This window comes from Salminus brasiliensis, chromosome 3, assembly GCF_030463535.1.
Source record: "Salminus brasiliensis chromosome 3, fSalBra1.hap2, whole genome shotgun sequence".
Lineage (NCBI taxonomy): Eukaryota > Metazoa > Chordata > Actinopteri > Characiformes > Bryconidae > Salminus > Salminus brasiliensis.
This window is the reverse complement of record NC_132880.1, coordinates 37,809,898-37,818,040: the sequence shown is the minus strand read 5'-3', so window position 1 is coordinate 37,818,040 and position 8,143 is coordinate 37,809,898. Positions and strand designations below refer to the sequence as shown.

Sequence of the window (8,143 nt, the reverse complement as noted above, 5' to 3'; positions counted from 1 at the left end):
CGGAGCAGTGCCCAGGAAGCAGAAAGGGTTAAGGGCTTTAATATCAATATCAAAAAATCAATAGCCGATGCTCTGAGCCACCACCTTCCTTGTGCTGCGAGAAAGTCTTCTTTCAGCCAGCCTGCTTGTTTAATATTTCTTCTGAAATCAGGGGCATTTTACCACAGAAACAGCCAGTTAAGAGAAGGCTTGACACCAGATGTTGGAACATTGCTGTAAGGATTTGATTGCATTCAGTTACAAGAGCTTTAGTGAGGTCAAGACTAATTTCAGACTATTAATTCATGGTCACAAACAGCTTTATACCCCTTGGCATTGATGTGATTTTTAGCATGTTATATTTCAAACAGCCATAATTCTGCATTCTCCATCCATCCATCTTCTGACCCTTTCTTCCTGGTCCAAGTGAGCCCAGAGTCTACACACAATCATTGAGCCCAAGGGAGGAATACCCTCTGGACAAGATGCCAGTCCATTGCAAGGCACCACACACACTCCCATTTTCTCACACTTCTGGGGCAGTTGGAATAGCAAATTCACCAACCACTGGCAGACACAGAAGCTTGGATCAAACCCATAGTCCCAGGCCCCTGCAGAATTTTATGCTGGACAATTCAATCCAGATCACAAACTCTACTCCATTCTATCCCACAGGTATTGGATAGAGGGGTTAAGGGGCTTTATACTAAGGCAGGTACTCCCAGTACAGGATGCCAATCCATTGCAGGGTACCACAAGCACCCACTGACTCATATGTTAAAGTGTACATGGACTCTAACTATCTGCCACTATTATTATTATTATTGCCACCATTAACCATCATCATTACTTTCATTATCCCCACCATCACTCCTTTGATTATATTAATTATTATGACCATATAAGAACAAGAAGACGTCTTGGTGGTAAGGTGACTTTTTATTAATATTTTATAAGTCCTCCCCTTTGAGTCTTGGTTCCTTCCTAGGTTTTCTCCTCTAGCTCTGAGGGAGTTTTTCCTTGCCACCGTCGCCTATGGCAAATCAGTTTGATCTTATTTCACTCATACATAGCATAGCAGAGAATAGCATCATTGGCAGAGACCGAAGTGAGGATCAAACTCGCAAGCCCAGGCTCCTGGAGCTGTGCAGCACACACCCTACCCGCTGCAGCAATAATATGCTGAATACAAAGATCCATCACCATTCATCTATAGATCCGGTATTAGGATTTAGGACGGACAACCAAATAAATGTTTTTATTTTTTTATTTAAAAACTTCAAAATAGGTTTCAAGTTCAAGAAAGTAGAATAAGCTTAAACACAATGCAAAGCATCATATACAGACGGATAAAATACATTTTATATACTGCAGACAAGCCATGTCGGGTATTACATATGTACAATATGTAAACTTGTATATACAATCTTTTTTACATTTACAAAAAAGCTTTGTTTCTATTTTTCTCTTTGTATATATATATAGAGAGAGATAGATTTTTTTTATATTCCCCACTAGCATTTGTACTACAATAATGAAAAACATTTACAGATCTGTCAATCCATTTTCTCTTTTTTATATTACAAATGTATTTCCATAAAAATATATCTCTGTACAAAAATGTTTTTGTTCTTTTTTCATTTGTTTGTTCTCCTTTCTCCTCGTGTACTTCACACCCAGCCAGTCCACTCAGGTCCTCTCACATTTATACACTTGCTTTTCAACAACATCCACAACAACAACAAAACCCCTTTTGGTCAAAGAGCATATAACTGCAGTCTGACTCTGTTCCTTGAGGCTTTGGCTAGGCAGAGCAGTCCTGTAAAAGTCACTCAAGGTTGGGCACTTCTCTCTTGCTGAGCGGAGAGGAATGCATGGGTTGTTTGTTTGTTTGTTTTTTTCAAAAGAAGCAGTTAAAACAGGAGGAAAAGCAGGGTTTTGAAAAAAGTGCATACTGAACGTTTCGACATAGATCTTGATTATTTAGTCCAAGGTTGTTTTTTATGGAATTATTAGAATACATACTCTGGGGATAAAAACTATATCAATATAGGTTATGTACAATTCAAAATATATTTAATAATATGGATAAACATCTTTTTTTTTTCTCTGGGGACATTCTGAAATGTACTCAAGGTAAGCCATTTCCTTTTACTGAGCCAGTGAATAGGTGTTCGCTGTGTCGTTATGAATGTGGTGTTGTGGGAAATCTGAAGGTAAAAGGTACTTAGCTACTTCACAGGCAACTGAAAGAGCTGAGATACATTCAATGTAATGGGGGGCGCCTCCATCTAAATGCTGAACTCCTTGTCTTGTCATACTTTGTTCATATAAGGCGAGTGTGAGACTGTCATCTTTATGAGTAGAGTTGAGAGACGAAGCTGAAGAACAACTGAGCGTGTGATGCCAGTCTAGACATGGCTGGAGCTGAAATCATAACACAAAAACCAGATTACCAGGGATATTTCACCAACAGAAGCAGCTTGGGAAACAGAAGCTGCTGGGGTCTGACACTTGAACTGAAGTGTGGAGGGTAATCAGACCCTTCACAGCTCCCCAGGAGAGACAAGGAAGCCTGGTTCGAGGTGATAAAGATGGGCCTGAGGACTCCGGGCCTTTCTCACTGCTGCTAAAAAATATTGGGGTTCTCTGGCATGGCCCTGGTTCTCTTACATCACCTTGCTCCTTGTCATGTTCTGCACAGTGACATAATTGAGAATGATGGATCCGTAAAGGAAAGGTGGATATTCTGAGACAGTTTTAGGTTGCTTTTATAGCGTGTATATCAGCAGGACTTGGTTAGGTGTGTTTAACTGGTCAAAGCTATAATCAATAAGTCAGCATGCACCTTCCACACCAGCGGACTTTGGCCATAGACACCATAAACCTTCTACTACTTCTATGAGTAGTAAAAGGCTAGACACTGGAATCCAGAGGCTGATGCTGGTAAGAAGGAACAGACTAATGATTACAGACATCCTACTTGAAGTCCAGAGGAGTGAAGCAGATGCTTACTTTTTGGAAGAATTCTAATGCGCAACAGATTGCCTGGAGGCGTGCCAACACACAGATCTACTGTAAATAAATTCAGAGGTTTTCGAAAAAAGTCAGGCTCTGTTTGCTCGCTCTCTCTTTCTCCCTTTCTCTCTTTTTCTCCTCAGTCATGTGTTTCTCTCCTGGGCTAAGAATAACACAAAGGCTTAACTCTCTCAGCCAAACACAGCAGAGCAAGAACCAGTGGCTTTGAAATTCTCCCCTGGCAGCTGACAGTTGTTGTTGGCTTTTTTTTTTTAAATTGCACCAATGTACAGTATCACAATGGTAAACAGGGGGAAGCTGGGGAAAGACCAAACTGTCTGTGAGCCATATAATCTCTGAGAGAGAGGTACCGAAGCACTGGTGCAATGGGTATGCAAGACCTCAGGGAACACCAGAGGTTGCATGAATTCTTTTAAAGTTGTAAACTTTATAAATATAAGACTAAAAAGAAGAAGACGGCGAAGACAATGAAGAAGAAGAAAAGGGGAATCCCCGTCTTGACAACCAAGCCCTTCTAGCTGGAGTAGCTTTGTAAAACTAATAAATGGTAGATTTAGAAGAATTTTCTTAGAATTTCACAAGAGCTATTTAAAGCAAATCCGCCGAAAAAGGCCTAAACGATAACCCAGGCCATACATCGCATGCCCCCCTTTTGTATTCTTTTTTGCTTCTGTAAAACAGTCATTGGGTGTATATCAGAAAAAAGCCAGCTTTTTACCATTGAAAATAAATTGCTGGGGACACAGAGTCATAACTGACATATGATGTGTGGGAAACAGCGTATAAGTGAGTGGAGATGCCATCCAGTGTGATAAAGCAATTTGAAATGAAATTATGTGAGGGAAAAAGTAAAAAAATAAAAAATACACCATCATATTCCACAATGTGAAGTGAATGCCAATACGTTTAAGATAATGTGCCTGCCAACAATTTTGCCTGTGAAATCACAGGGGAAATACAATCTTTGCTTTTTCCATCAGCTCACAATTGAAACAAGCACTGGGCTATATTATATTCACATAGCTGAGATAAGCTACAGATTTAAAAAGTAATAAAATTGTAAAAGCAATTACCAGAAGAGAGGTGAAACAGGCGGCAGCAACAATACAGCGATTGCTTTCAGAAGCCGTAGCAAATAATGTCAGGGATTTATAAACGCTCATTGGAAATGCACGCCAATGATGGTAGGCACTAGATAATTGAGGGCTTGGAAGTAAGAAGGCTACACAAAGCCAAAAACAGGCAAATCCATGTGACAGAAGGGGACCACCACATGAGTATGCTCAACGACTGTACCATTCTGAACTGATTTTCCAAGCTGGACCACTAGACAGTACAAAAGGAACAGCATCTGTCTGAGGATTACGCTCAACTTTTGTAGGCAAATATCTATGATGGTGTCCTCCGGATATGAGAACATGAGATGAGCTTAATGAAAGATAGACAGATATGATGATAAAGTGGAGGCACGTTGACTGTGGGGGTCGCTCAGATGGGTCTCTAAGACCAGGCATATGGATAAATCCACTACATACAGTAGTTCTCCAACAATCTAGTCGAGCTCATTTTAACTGTACTGACTGTGTCTCTGTTCTCATGTTCTCAGAGTTGCTCCTGTACAGTTCAGCACAGGAGAATAAACAGCTATTAGTGAGAGTGATCTTCAGCCTTTCTCTATCACTTAGTCACTGCCCTTAATTAATACATTAAAATTAGAGTGAGAGAAATGAATCCATAAACACAGCTTTAGATCACCAACGATCTCCAGCGCTGGGATTCTGGAGCGATTGATGTTTTGGAAATGTCCTTTCTACCATCTGCAAAGGCCCCCATAAAGTTTAACCAATTAAAATGGACCATTTCTACAGACACATTTAAGTACAAGAATTGTCAGTGTTTTTCGAGGCTTGGTTGGGAAGATTAAGCTTTTTTTCTGGGATTCGGAAATTAAGGAAACCAAATACCAGGACCAATTCCTAACCACGTTCTCGTGTTTTCTGGCCTTAACCTTAACAAGAACTGACTAATTAACTAGAACTAACACAAAGGGCTGAGTGAATTTGCACCGTGTCGATTCAGCTTTGCTTTGCTAAAATGCAAGGCTTAGAGATTCGACCAGAGGTCAGCAGGCTACGTGTTTTGTGTGTTGCCATGAATGTTTCTTATGCTGCAGTTACTGTTGTAGTTTTGTGTTTTTCATACTGAAGAAAGTGTTGTTGACAACCTTTCCATAAAGAAAGGTAAAGTGATTAAAACAGCAGACATCGGCAACCGCCCCCCCCCCGGAGAATTCACAGACAAGGAATAGTGCTTCTGAGCACCATCTCTGTAGGCCCGGAGGCCACAGCACCCAGAATACTCCATTACTGCTGGCTGCCTTTTTAAATATCAGTGAACGGCACTCAGGACATCCACTGCAGACTAATGAGGGGTGGGAGAGAGACGGCGCCGTTCAGATGGCCCACACGGAGGAATGCAGATGCCATCCAAGAACTGAATGTGCATTACATTTCCTCCTGTAAAATGCTGGACCGGCTCACACACACACACACACACACACACACACACACACACACACACACACACACACACACACACACACACTTACAGAAGAAAAAACTAACAGAATTCAAAGAAGATAAATCGCCTAAAGTCAGCCTTGCCAGCTCGCCCCTCTCCACACATACACACAAATAACCTTCGCCGTTTCCTTTCATATTCTTTTCCAGCGCTCTCCTCAGGGGCATGTACTGGCTCTCCAATCTCAGCCAGCTGGGGTGGCGAAATGCTGCAGAGAGAACACTCCATGCTCCAGGCTGGAACGAGCAGAGAGAGGTGCTAATGATAGAACCCTTGTCTTCTAATAAGCCTCGAAATCTCATTCTACTTCAATTCACGCTCTGTGGCTTCAGGTGGAAATTTCAGAGGAATTGATAGTGAAACTGTCAACCAGAGAAGCCTAGTAATGTGAACAAAGTCTGCGCTTATCTGTAATCTTACAGCTTCGATGTGCAAGGAGACGAAAAAGAAAAGAAAAAAAAAAAAACAGGCAAAATGCACTCCATAGAGAGGAAAAAAAACATTAGACAAGTGAAACAGAGCTCCAACTGTCCAGGGTGTTCCTCTCCTCTCACTAGTTCCACTCATAGCAAGCATCTCCACAGATCCCTGTTCGTCCAGAAACAACAAAAACCAAAAAAAAAAAAAACAGCACCAGCAGGCCCTTCGCTACCAAAAGCCCAGTATGAAAATAGCCCACTCGTTTCGTTTAGCGTTCTCTCCTTTTTTCTGTTCGGCAAGCGACAGAATCGAGTGTCACAGTTGTCCCCTCTGCCATGCCAAAGTTCCACAGGAAGCTCTCCCCGGAAAAAAGGACAAAAAAACAGAGAAACAGCAGACGCATGTAAAAACAGGTCGAGTTTCGGATAGCAGACGCTGCTGTGGTCGTCTCCGAGGAACGCTTGTGTGTTTTCCTGTCGAGATTTTTTTTGTTTTGCTTTGTTTCCTGCCTCATCATCAGGGAGTGATCTCTTTTCGCTATAATTAGAATCTGTTAAAAATGAAAATAAGCTTCCATTCTTCTCTTCCAGCCCACCCACGCAGCCCGCTTCTGCCTGTGGGGCCACTTGTGTGGGCGGGGGGAACAAACTCGTCCTCAACCTGTGAAGATGGGAATGAACATATATGTAAAGAAATGAGAGCGAGAGAGAGAGAGCAAGAGAGTGAGAGCGAGAGAGAGAGAGAGAGAGGCAGAGGAGGAAGAAAGGAGGAGAAAAGAAAAACAAAGTTGTCAGACAGATCAGAGAGAAAGAAGGCAGAAGGAGAAAAAAAGGAAATGTGGGTAGAAGAAAGGAGAAACAGAAGTGCCAGTCAGAAAAAACTCAACACACACCTCAAATGTACACTGCAAGCAAAATACCAAGACATGCTTTTTTGAATTCCTTCTGTAGAGATTGATTTGCTCGGTTTTATACTCATTAACATTTTCTCACTTCTGTAATTAAGGGATTAGAACAGAAACAAAAATGCGGTTTAATGGAGCTTGCAGGTTCTAATCCCGAGCCATGCCGCTTTGCCATCAGCGACCGGAGTCCAAAAAAAGAGATCAATATTCTCTGTGCTCTCTCCAGGTGGGTGAATGGCACACCTCTCCCCTCATCACTTTTAAATGTGGTGTTGGCTGGCACAGGTGTCTGTTAGCCAGTGCGGTAAAGCTGGGGACTCAGAGTGTGGCGGCTGCCTGGCAGTGCTGCCTTGGAGGCAATTCTATCAGAGGCAGTGACTGGCTTTGCATTTATCAGAAGGAGGCATGTGTTTTTTACCTACCCTCCTAGTGTCGGAAGCATTGCTGGTGCTAGGGGGATTTCTGAATGGGTGGGTTAATTGGCAGTACCAAATTGGGAGGAAAAATTTGAAAAAAAAGTGGATTCATGCCTATGGCAGCTATACACTGAAAAAATAGTGCTTTGAATAAACTCTATTTGAATGTTTACATCGGCTCTACAGAAATAAAGTATATAGTGGCATGCTATAAGTAAAGTAAAGTAAAAACTTTGGTCAAAATGTCTGTGAATAGCTGAGCGAGTAAAAGATGAAGCTGAGTGTTTCAGTTCTTGTTCATGGAAATAGTGCCCATTCTTCTTTGCAAGAAGCAATTGGACTGTCTTGGGCTGCGCTTTTGAGGTCTATTTACATATTTTCAATAACATTTAGCTCAGGGGACTGTGAGGGCCATGGAAAACCTTCAGTGTATTTAGCATTTATAAAGATCTCAGAACCATTAGACATCTAATCTAACTGTCTGGAAAACATTTACAACTGAAACAACTCTTTACATTACCAGGTCAGGCTGTCTTAGCAAGTTCATCCCAAAAGCAGTCTATAATGGTAGTCTATAGCATATACATCAGAAAGAGACCCCAAATTTCATGGGAGGTGTTCAAGGAGGAAAATCTTGCTGTCATAAACAACTTCAGGACAAGACTCATCTGTCCAAAGCACATTGTTCCAGAAGTCCTGGTCTTTGTCCTTTGTTCTCTGACAAACGTCCCTTTCCCTTTGCCTCAGATGTGTGCTCCTCATTGACATCATGAAGTCAACCTTACACTTTACACTTTTTATGGCT

General features: G+C 41.7%; 1 protein-coding gene across 1 annotated transcript in view; it reads right to left on the bottom strand.

Annotated features, from left to right (window-relative positions):
* Positions 1 to 1,228: 1,228 nt before the first annotated feature.
* The window catches only part of csmd2 (CUB and Sushi multiple domains 2), a 391,624-nt gene continuing 384,709 nt past the window's right edge, over positions 1,229 to 8,143 (bottom strand). The window contains exon 71 of the mRNA XM_072676048.1: positions 1,229 to 6,678. The gene's annotated coding sequence lies outside the window, so the exon portion shown is untranslated. The remainder of the gene's footprint in view (positions 6,679 to 8,143) is intronic.